Here is a 12,463-nt window from a genome sequence, read left to right on the forward strand (position 1 = left end):
CCATTTTCCCTCATAGTCTATAGTATCCTTGGCCAAGCAGTGTTAAAATAGAAAGAAAACCAATTTCATCTTAGCCATTGGATGATAGCTATACATGGACAGATCTGCTAAAATTAGGTCCAATGGGCCCCTTCAGGAATTGAAACAGAACAAGCGCTGATCACATGAAAGTACAAACCCATAACCATAACCATAGAAGGGCTCCAGGCAGACTAGGAACATATGAACAAAACTCGGATCCAGAATTTCCTTAGTTCAAATGAGTGCTCATAAGCAAATTCTAGCGTCTTATCTACTACCAACCAATACTGCAGGTGGGCTTGATCAGACCCATGGCATGAAGGCCAGGTAGCATGAAGCCAAGGGGCAGGGACAACCTACCAACTAGTACTGCACATGGTCCTAACTGGAGCCAAGTGTCATGAAGCCCTAGTGGCATGAAGCCCATGTGGCATGATACCCAAGCAATAAAGATATTGGACTGCTGGTGTGCACACCCATCCTAATTACCCATCCATGGAGTCTGCTCCACAGAGACTCATTTCCTTTCACCAGCCAAGTATTTCAGGAGGCTGATAGGTGAAGTGCATGGAAATACTTTGGAAAAAAAACCCTTGGCATTTGCTGGAAAGTCCCCACAGTCCTACTCCTAGCGTCAGCCTGCCACAGGTAGCTGGAATCTCAGCCTGGGTCCTCTGAGACTTACCAAGGCTCATGCTGTCTCTTTGTGGATGTGAAAAACTGTAAGTGAAAATGCAAGTTCAGCTGCCTTCCACAACAAAAACTAAACTCATCAGACAGGTGCTGATGCAAAAGGAGAGGTTTATTCAGGTGTTGGAACCTAGGAGAATTATAGACTAGTTTCTTAAAGAATGTCCCCCATTCCTGCTCAATCCCACCATTATAAATAGGGGAGGACTTTTTTCTATCCAATTATCTTGCTAGCTTTTGGTGCACTTGAGTCCTGTCTATTCATCGTTCTAGCTTTTGATGCACCTGGGTCTTATCCATGAATCTTTCTAGTTTTTTTGCATGCCCTTGTAAGAACCTTCCCCTGTGCCATCTTGGACAATGTGGGAGACTTCCCAGCACTTTCTGACAGCCTGCAACACTGAGAAGGCTGCAGGATCAGCCATGAGGAAGCCTAGAGATGCCACATCCCTCAGCCAGCCACCTGATGCTGCACAAAGAGCCCCCACGTTTGAGGAAGCTGGTTGGAGTTTTCATGGTGTGCCTGTGTCCTCTGTGTAGCCCCTGCATAACCTACCCCTCCAAGTAGCCAGCCAGGCTGGGGCTGGGACTGACGGGCTGCCTACAGTAACACTAGGAGTTGTGTGCCAGAGCCACGCGACCTTCCTTCCTGCCCCCTCCCCCTCTCTCTTTTTTCTCTCTCCATTTTACATCATGAAAAAACTGATTTGAGTGTGAAAGGAGGAATTCTCAAAGGCCAGAGACCTTCCCATCCTTGCATCCAAGGCTTTCCTTGCTGCCAAAAGCTGCAGGGCCCCTCTGCTTCTTCACATTTTTTCTGGCCCACCTCACCTAGTTGGAAATTGCAAACGCCAGTCCCACAGCCACTTCCAGTCCTCTTCCCAGTGTATTTCTTCACAGTACTTACTCTCTTAATATGCCACAGGTATTGAAGGATTTATTTTCTATGTGTCTCTCTCCTCTTCTCAAATGTACCAGTTATTAAGTCTTTTATTAAGATGGTGGGAAGGCTGAAGCTGCTTCTGCCTGGGCTAGCCTTGGTGGAGCTGGCCCTGAGTACTTGACCTACATGGCAGAATAATCCAGAACCTCCTGTGAGCCTTCTTGAGGCTTTTCAATCTATGCTTAGTCATGGATGCCAGCTGAGCCCAACAGTACTAGGAAACAGGACTCTGTCACTTTCTTCTTCATCTACAATGAGAAGATGGCATAAGTTATACCAGTTATTCCAGTGCTTTATTTAGTGTATTGATTTGCCACAGCTGACAGTGCACATTAGCAGAAGAGACTCTTCTTTACCCCTGAGAGGCAAGCAGCTGCATCTTTGAGCTTTCCCTCAGGCCATGTATATCTGACCTGGGTCAGGCCTTCATGGCCTCCGACTTCATGGTAAGGCAACTCGAGTGTCTTATGTCTCCCCTTTATCACTCTACCTTCATATACCCTATGAGAACTTGTGCTCCTGGCTGTACTTCTGTACCAGGTGTGAAGGCTGAGAAGCCCACCCAGGGGTGCTGCCCTCTCAGTCTGAAGCTCTGCTCTGACAAATGGGTAGCTTCTCTGGCTCAGCATGCAGCATGTAAATCTTCCTGCAGGGCCATGGGGTCTGAGCAAGGCAGGATTGACATGAAGTTTCTTAATGCTGCCTGTGATCCCTGCCTATTCCTAAGACTGTGTGTGGGACAGAATGACAGAGCCTTCTTCCCAAGCTCCACTCTGCTCAGCTCCTGCTGGACCAAGACTTCTCTGCCTTTAGTTTGGTCAGGCCATTGATAGCTCTCCTTTGGTGCTAAGGAGGTTAGGGCTGCTGGTAATAGGCCAAGGAACTCCCATCTGCCCAGTGGGCCATGGGCACATTAGTGTCACTCTGCTGAACAATTCTTACAGGCTCTCAGAGGTTAGTGTGTCTGCATGGGCAGGAGAAATAGTACTGTGGGTCATGCTCTTGGATTTACAAAACCTGTTAGTTGTGTCCTTACAAATGCATTGAAGTATTTTTGTGTGTTGCATAATAAATTATCAGAAATTAATGGGCTTCTTTGGGGTGTTCTGCTGGGATGGACATAAGCTGTGAAAGCACAGCCTTTACCATCCCTGACACACCAGCCTGCAGGTCATTTATCCCTTTCACAGTTGGGGCAGGCTTCACCCTCAGCCTGGGTTTCTATGGAAGCTGAGAGAAACCGGAGTCTGGCCAGCCTGGAGCAATCTGGCCAGCCTGGAGCACCAGCTCTTTCCTTTGGTCTGTTTGCTGCAGATCTGGCTCTGCCAGGAGTGGGAATGGCCACAGGGATGAGTCACAGTACCTGGAGCACATTCCAGGAGAGATTACAGTTCTGAGCCTCGAGCTTGTTTCCCAAGTCCATTTCTTAGGGTTCAGAATCATTGTTATCCTGTGCCAAGCCTGCACCTCAGAGAAAAATGATGAACTTGTCTATATTTGCGAAGTTCAGGCATTCCCCTGCCTGTGGTTCAAGTTAAAGGTGATTAATTTTACCTTTAAAAATCCCCAACATATCCTTGTTAGATATATTAATATTGCCTTTTATTCCTGAAATGCACCAAACAAATCCCAGCATAGGACCAGTTTAATGCATCAGATTAAGCGTTGTATTTTAAGAAAGTCAATTCATTGACATTTTACTTTTTAAAACACAAAATAAAACAAATCTACCCAAGTTCTCCATAAGCATGGACTTGAGAACAACTTCAGTGTGATCACATTGTGAAGCATTGAACAGCCTGAGGGCCACCATGCCCCACTGCATGTTGTTAAAAATTAAGTGTTTTGAAATTCAATTACACTAACTCATTTATGTAAAATCCATGGACTCTATGGCTGCTTTCAGGCTATAATGGCAGAATTAAGTAGTTTTGTCAGGAGACCTATGGCCTGCAAAGTCTAAAATACAGGGGTGGGCAAAAGTAGGTTAATAATAAATCATACAATAATTAATGCATAAATAATAATACGAGAATAAACTGTTCCACAGACTCACAACTGTAAATCTCCTTTTGCCCACCTGTGCATTTAACATCTGTTTTTTACAGAAAATGTTTGCTGATCTCGGCGTAAAGGATAATGACTAGTTAGGTGACCTTGAGCAAGTTACTTCTTTTTGACTCAGTTTCCTCATCTATAAAATGAACACAAAAGTGATGCTTGCCTCATAAGGTTGTCATGAATATTAAATGAGCTAATAGTTGTAACATCTTAGAATAATTTTGATAAGTATCAAATTTATTAAATTTTTAAAGATGAGGCAAGTTTCTAAGATTGTGAAAAAGTCTAACCACTTATTCAAATATCATACATTTAGACACTGAGTATTTAAAGACCATTTTATTGTTCAGGTTCCTCAGGCCCCTGTGAGCCTTTTCATGGTAAATAATGCTGCTTTGAGAGTCTGATAGATTTCTGTGTGACACTACCCTTGGATGACTTTTTCCTAAAAATAAGGGCAGAGGATTGATTGGCTGGAGATAGAACAGCAGCTGGTGGGGAGAGCAAGCAGGAGACCCTCTCCTTGATGACAGGGGCAAAGTGAGGCAGCCACAGTTTTCACTGTGCTGTGATTCCAGCCAGAGAGGCAGGGTATCTGGCAAAGAAAGGGACAGGAAATGCTGGGATGGCATTGAGATACTCTGAACAGCGAGGGCAGAGCTTGGTGATACAGGGCCCTATAGGTTAGTGGGGCCTGGAAAGGAGGGAGCAGGGGAGGCCATGTGTGGGTGTGGTCCACCCAGAAAGTGGAAAAATGAGCACTTCTCCAAACTGGATAAATGCAGGCATAGATCTGGATCCTTCTGTCCTAAGGATAAACCTTTCTTTTTCATTCCATGTTAAATGAGTGATTATTAGGGCTCCATGGCTCCCCTCTTCCACTTGGGAGAGTGAGGAGGCAGGCTGGTGGTTAAGAGCTGAACATGCCCTTACAAGCCCCATGAGTGACTTACTTGCCTCTCTTAATTCTTCTCACTTATAAAATGGCAATAATAGTTCCAACTTCACAGGGTCCTTGTGAGCAATATCGAGTATCTGGAGTGTCTGGCATGGAGAAGCAGGTAAATAAATGCTCATGTCTCTTGTTCTTTTTAGGAGGCAGTATAAATGGAAAGTTGGCTTTTAGGCTTGGAAGTCAGACTTCTTGGCTCTGATACTGGTCTGCAGTGTTCTCCCACCCCTGGGACTTTAGGCAAGTTACTGAACTTAATCGCACCTCAGTTTCCTGTCTGTAGTGTGCTGATAACATAAGACCAACTGCAGAGGGTTGATGTGAGGACTCATTGGGTGACAGGAGAGTGTAGGAAGCAGCATGTGGAGCATCCTGGGAACTACCAAGAAAGTGGTCAGTCCTAATGAAGGAGCTGTGAAAGTTAAGCTGAAGAGCATCCCTTTGGAAGCTAGGTGCTAATTACTCCTGGAACCCCGAATCAGCTTACAGAGAACTGTGAGAGATAAGAGGAGGTCACAGCTAAGCACAACTCACTAGACTGCTGCTGACTCTCTTTCACCTGATATGTTATTGAGCTGAAGTATGCAGGTCCCAGCAGGTATTGTCCTCACCCCCTCTCCCTGAGGATCATTGGGTTCACCACTGGCCGCTGTGTACACTAAGAAACTCCTGACTGTCCAGCACCAGCGCCCAGGCTCCTGCAGCATGAGTTTGCCTCAGCAAACAATCTGTGCTAATGGTTTTTATGGCACCTTCTTCATTAAGAGATAAAAAGCTTGTTACATATTATCAGTTTTATTCTATTCACATTACTAGGACACAGGGAAGGGCAGATTTGTTTATTTTCAGTGTGTGGGAAAATGAAGCATCTGAGAATTGAGGTGCTTTTTCAAAAGGCACATTGCAAAGCCATCATTAAGCCAGGACTGTCCCTGAGTCCCAAATCACTGCTTAAATATCAGGAGTGGCAGTGCTGCTCTTAAATGCAACATACACTCTGTTGACACAGAGGGGTCCTACAGCTGCCTGTCTTTCCCCTGCAGTGAGGGAAGACTGTGCAAGCATCTTTCCTGGATGCTTGCCAACCTTGACATTTTGTTCCAGCAGTTGTCAGACTTCTTCTGTGAAGGGCCAGAAAGCAGATGTTTTGGCTTTGTGCTCCCTATGGCCTCTGCTCTTGTAAATGGATAGGCACAGCTAAAGACAGGAGACAGGATGGATTTGGTCCTGAGACCATGGTTTGCTTACTCCTGATATATGCTAATCTCAGATATGTTCACCTTCATTTACCTTTCCTTCCTTCTCACCAACTACAGAACCATATACCTCAATGTGTGGTGGGTGAATTATGTTTGAGACACAGTGTGAGAGAGTGTGTGTGTGTCCTCTCAGTAGAGTATGAACAGTGGGTCCTAAGGGCCTGAACTAAGCATTCTGGTCTCTAAATAAATAATTACAATACTTACTTAACAACCAATAAAAATAAAGTTAAAAAATATGAGTGACCTAGACTTAGATATGGGACTACCAACCCCAGTAAAACTTCTTCAGGCAATTTCGATTATTTTATATTTACATATTTGTCAGAACAGAACTACTTGTGATGTTCTTCTTGAACTAGATGTTAGAGAACACTCTTCATACTTTAGGGTAGATCCTATGTGGCAGACTCCGCCAGCAGAGTCTGCCTATTGTGACTGAAGATGAGAATAAACGCACAGATGACAGTGATCCTGTGGAGAAAAAGGGAACAGCATGGCTATACTCTCAAGGGGAGAGTGCCTATGAATGCCTCAGCCACTCTCTCAAGAGAAGAGTGCCTTGACCCTTGCCTAGACAAGCTTTTATTACCTTGAGTCTTACAGCAGAGAAAGATTTATTACCTATTACATAGAATATCATTGTCTACATTTTAGGCAAAATCAAGGAAATGAAAATAACATGCAGAAGGGAATGGTGATGAGCCAATTAGCTCTGTCCTTGGGCAAATTCACACAAGTTTTGGATATTACCTTGAAGATAGACAATACACATTTGTTGTTTTAGACCAGTGATAGAGTTTTAGCAAGAGCAAGCCATAACAGTCTGTATGCATTTTCTAGGCCTGATTTCTGTGGGAAAACTTGGTTTGAAGGTCTGGCTCCTGCCCACTACTTCGCTTCTGTAGGTTTTCTATACAGAGCTGTCACATTTGCCAGGCCAAGACAAACCAGTCCCCTACAATTCCCCCCGTTTTTTTTCTTTTTGTTAAGGCTGTGTTGGTGATGCATCCCACAAGACTTCCTACTTGCTGGTCTCTTTTGTGACTTTGGGCAAATAATTTGTAAATGCATCGTAATATACAAAACATTATTAAAATCAGTAAACAACCAGTGGCTCCAGCGAACCACAATCTCAGGTTGAGTCCATCAAACCAGTGTTTTGTGTTTAACGAGCTGAGATCATCATTAAGAGTTTGAAGAATCTCTCCTTCTACGAAGGCGTGTCCATGGTTCCCTGTCTTTGGACACGTAAGAATTGGAGGCACAGAAGTGTGGACCGGAGAGGTCTGGGGCCAGCTTGCTCCCAGCAGGCTCAAGATCAACCATCCCACATAGAGAAAAAAAAAGAGTTTGAAGAATCTCTTGCTTAGTTAAGCGTTGAATGTCCTACAACTGTTGGTGTAACTCCAGTTGCAATTTATTGATTTGTCCCTTTATTAGTAGGAAAAAGCTCCTCTTAGGTGATGTTGAATATCACTCCAGGAGTATTGGCTGGAGTTTCATTGTAGTGGGGTGACACACAGTTTGGAGAAACTAGGATCACAGGTCAGCTGCTGTGATGATAGTGATGGGTCACTAGCGCATCCTGGCATTCGCCGATCCAGCTGAGGGCTGATTCGACTGCAGAAAGTCGAGTCAGGATTTCTTGATCAATCTGGGCCTTTGAAGCATTTCTAAAGTGGGATTGGTTAAGAGAACATCAACAGTATGAGCAGTTTGAACTGACCCAATGAGGGCAGAAGTTGCCATGGTAGCTTAGCTGCAACAACTATAGCAGAGACAATAAATGCAATTAAAGTGTCAATAAACTGTTGGACTCTTAAAGAGGCCAGCACATTGTTAAGTGCTACTGTGCCATTGGGATCTTTCCATTCTCTAGTTACATTAACTAGCACCCATACTTGAGTTTGTCTTCTAACTATATAAACTGTATTAAGGCTTAACTGAGTAATATTGAGATGAGTAAGACAGTTGGCATATATGGAGCCTGCAGGGACAGGAAGAGAATAAATTTTTGCTGATAAAAGACTTGAGCTGTCCCTGGAGTTGCCAAAAAGAAGTAAGGGTGGGAGGTACAAACTGTGACCCAATCTTGTTTTAGAGGGCCATCCTGGTAGAGGCTTTAAAAAAATTATACAGGCGTTTTCTAACAATGAAAGGCAAGCCTATTTTCCGTGAACTGTAATGCCAAGGGCTAGTGTGGTTGGGAGAAACAATTCTCATAATAGGTGCGCCAGTACTGGGCCCCTCCCACCACATATTAGTATATGGGACTTGAGGCAGAGCTGAAACTATTGTTGGGCCAAGCTTAGCCAATACTTTCCAATTAGCTCCCCAGTTATCCACTATAAAAGGACTTTTGGGGAGAAAAAAACAATAGTAGCATTCGGTCCTCTTCACAAAGACCAAAAGACTGAGTCTTCGTGGCTCTTGTCTGAAGTACAAGGAGGAACTAACTGGAGGGGCATTGAGAGTATGATAAATTCCCTCCTGGGTACACAGGCCAATTATAGTTATTATGGAAAACTAATAGTAATTACTGTATTGCTCTTTGCTGGCAGCATAAAGTTGCTCCTTTAAAGGAAAACACAAAATGTCAATAAGAACAGAAAAATAAACTAGTGAATACTTAGCAACATAAACCATATTTTTGGCACCAGAATCCAGTGCTTGCTTTCCTCCAGTGGGCTCTCTGGTCTGTTAGCTGAGCAGTTTTCATCTCCAGGTATCGGAGTTTTTTTCATGATAAGGTTCAACCCTTTTAGCTGGAAGCCAGACAGGACCTGTAGGGAGGTAAATACTCACATACCCATTTCCCCATGATAAGAGATCTACAGGGCCTGTCAAGTACCATATCCCAGTGCATTTCTGTATAGAACCTGAGGATAAGATGATTTGTGTTCTTTCTTCTGAACATGTTTTTCAATTAGAGTACAGAGTGATTCATCACAGTTTAGAAAATTATAGGTAAGCATTACTAACATAATCAAATTTTAGAATCTTGACTCCCCCGTTTTTGTTTTTTAAGAAGATTTTTAAAGGTATGATGTACCCGTTCAACAATTGCCTGACTGGTTGGATTGTAAGGTATTCCTGTTTTATGTTGGATATTCCAGTGCTGAAGGAAGGTCTGAGTAGAATGTGCAAGGTATCCAGGGCCATTATCAGTTGTAATTTGCTGAGGCCGGCCCAAGTGACTGAAGGCTTCAAGCCAGTGGGCTTGTATATTTTTAGCAGATTCTCCTGTTAAAGCAGATGCATGTAGGGCATCAGAGTAAGTATCAATAGAAATGTGAATGTATTTGAATTTTCCAAAGGGAGCATAATGAGTGACATCTGTTTGCCAAATCATTTGAGAACTTAGTCCTCGAGGATTAACTCCCATGGATGGAGGTGCTTTAGTAAGGGCTTGACAGTCAAGGCATTCTTTAATAATTTGCTTAGCTTGGGAACAGGGAATATCAAATTGTCTTTGAAGTGCCTGGCTGTTTTGATGAAAAAACTGGTGAGAAGCCACTGCTTGCTGTGAAGATGCTAACTCAGGCATCTGCCTTATTGTTACCATCCACAAAGGGTCCAGGCAGGCCTGAGTGAGATCAAATATGAGTAATGAAGAGGGGGTGTGATTTTTGCCCTTCTGGAAGGGCTCCTCTTGGTTTTTAGCCTTTGACCTTTGGCTTTCCGGTTTGCAACAAGTAGGCCTTTCTTCCTATCCTACACAGGGATGTGACATACATCCTTTTACTTTATTTCTTTTCACCCTTCTCTTTCATAACCCTTTTCATTCTTAATTCCTTCCTTCCTTTCTTTTTATTTACTTCTAAATCTTTCTTTTTTCTTTTCCCTAATACAATCCACCTTTAGCTTCCACAGGCTATCTGGACTTACACAGACCCTCTCCAATTTACAGAATCCTTTTTCAACTCTTCTAGTCCTATTTAATTTTTCCTTTCAATTTATTGAGACACAAGCAACTTTAGAATAACTCACATTTAATCCTATTTATTTTCAATATAAAATGCCATAATTTATACTTTTCCTTAGCAAAACCATATATTTTCCTGATTTAATGAAAATTCTTTTTTTAATATATTTTATTGATTATACCATTACAGTTGTTCTATTCCCCCCTTCATTCCCCTCCACCCGCACACTCCCTCCCCCACCATTAAAATTCTTAACTCTAGTGACAACTAAAGTAAGTAATTAGCATGCTTTAGATTGACAAATTTATGGACATATTTCATAACTTTCAGAAACAGTTTTTTTCCCTACTGGCAAATACATTTACATTTTTTTGGTGATTACTGCATTCCTGGAATGTGCTCAAAAGTGAGCTGTCTCATTATCTAGTTCTCTTGATAGTTTTAGGGAGGCTGGAGGAGAGGGAGGGAGGATGCTAAGTGTGTTCCCAGGACTGAAGCAGTCCCTGGGCCTCTAGAAAGAAGATTCAGAATGATTCAAAGATATATTTTCTCATTGTTTTTCTTCCTGAGCTTTTACTGTCTGAGGGAAGTGAGATCTCTTTCTTTTGAAATAATTTAAATTCTGAGTGGAATTCTTATGATGTAACAACACTAGAGATCTCATTCTATTTACTAAAATATTTTGAGACTGAGATGTTACTTTTAAAACAGAAACAAAAATACAATTCCAGCAAACCAGTATTTTCAAATTAAATCCTCTAAAGAATGGAGTGAGACACTAGCCTTTATCTCACACTACCTGGTGCTGTTTCATCTTCTGCCCAACTTTTTACTAAATAACTATGTCTAAAGATCCCTTATTGGGGAGACAGTTAGTAGCTGTAAAAAACCCCTGCTAAATTAGCATAAAACATTGCTCTTGTTCTTTAAAGAGACTATTCTTGTTTAAAATTTCCATTTTTTGCTTTCGATTTCTGTCATTTCAGATTCCATAGCCTGTACTAAACCTTAACTAATTAGCTATTAGGGAGAATAGTGTAGTGGGTGAAAAATGTACTGTTGGTGGGAGACAGTCGAGGAGGGCTGCCAGTTTTTAGGGTACCCTAAAACTGCTTATGGGTTTCAGGTTTTCCCCACACATTTAAGATGTGGCGGGGGGGGGGGGCTCGAAGCACCACATGACCAACCTTTATATTGCGCTCCCTGGCAGAGTCGAGATTTAAATTACTGTGATTGGAATTCCCTATGAGGCCCCTGCACATCTTGAGGATTGACCCCAGACACCTCCACAAGGCCCCTACTTATGTAGGAACACTCAAGATTTCAGGCCGGAGGGAGGAATGCCTCTTATCTTCGGTGCCTCAGCAAGAAGCTGAGACACTCATAAACAACCTTGTTAACTAACTCTGAGTTCTCAAAGCAATCTTTGGAGTCTGGTTGAAACCTAAACCCCTGTTTACTATCTGCTTTACTGTTTACAGGAGGCCAGAGGGAAAAGGCAGAATCAAAACAGCTGCAAAAAGCAGCTTTTAAAGAAAGGGTGCACAGAGGCACTTGTAAGAAAAAAAGCTGATTGAAAGGAAAATTCATTGCTCTCTCTCCCAAGCCTAAAACCTGATTGGGGATTGTGCTACGGGGATGGGCTTGTGAGTGTTTTTTACAGGGTGCCTCTCATTGTGTGGACCTTTGCTTGCAGTTGTCAGGAAATCTAGTGTTCTTTCCTGACCCATGTCCAACTCATCCTGTCCTGGGTGGCTTTTTTGCAATGAGCACCCTTGTGGCTCTTAAATGCTCTACCCATGCCCTCAGGGTGCGGCAATTGCCAGAGAGAGAGCAAGGATTCTGCTTACTAAAGAGAGTGTGGTCAGAAGAGAGGGTGACCTTGGACAAATACCTTTTTTCCCTGAACTACAACACATCCTATGACCTCTGAAAAACACTCAGGGTCATCGACCCTTACCTGGGCTGTTGTGTACATTCCCACAACATTGGTGTGTTGGCCACAACGACGTCTGGTAGCCTCTGGGTCCCTGTTACTGAGTGCCAGATGTGGTAGACTCTGGCCAGCAGAGTCTGCCTATTGTGACTGAAGATGAGAATAAATGCACAGACGACAGTGATCCTGTGGAGAAAAAGGGAACAGCATGGCTATTCTCTCAAGGGAAGTGTGCCTGTGAATGCCTCGGCCACTCTCTCAAGAGGAGAGTGCCTTGACCCTTGCCTAGACAAGATGTCATTGTTTTCCTAGAGTCTTAAATAAGAGAAAGATTTATTACCTATTACATAGAATATCATTGTCTACATTTTAGGCAAAATCAAGGAAATGAAAATAACATGCAGTGGGGAGTGGTGGTGAGCTGATTAACTCTGTCCTTGGGAAAATTCGTATAGGCTTTGGAAATTACCTTGAAGATAGACAATACACATTTGTTATTTTAGACCAAGGTGATGGAGTTTTAGCAAGAGCAAGCCATAACAGTCTGTATGCATTTTCTAGGCCTGATTTCTGTGGGAAAACTCGGTTTGAAGGTCTGGCTCCTGCCCACCACTTCATTTCTGTAGGTTTTCTATACAGAGCTGAATCATATTTGCCAAACTAAAACAAACT

General features: G+C 42.9%; 1 non-coding gene across 1 annotated transcript; it reads left to right on the forward strand.

The window, feature by feature from the left end:
- The first annotated feature begins 7,134 nt into the window (after positions 1 to 7,134).
- On the forward strand, positions 7,135 to 7,264 carry LOC118974253 (small nucleolar RNA SNORA38). Its single transcript, XR_005063830.1, has one exon. It is a non-coding gene; the product is annotated as a small nucleolar RNA SNORA38 (small nucleolar RNA).
- Positions 7,265 to 12,463: the final 5,199 nt, after the last annotated feature.

The sequence above is a fragment of the Sturnira hondurensis genome, unplaced genomic scaffold, assembly GCF_014824575.4.
Source record: "Sturnira hondurensis isolate 20B ecotype Veracruz unplaced genomic scaffold, ASM1482457v3 Scaffold0001304, whole genome shotgun sequence".
NCBI lineage: Eukaryota > Metazoa > Chordata > Mammalia > Chiroptera > Phyllostomidae > Sturnira > Sturnira hondurensis.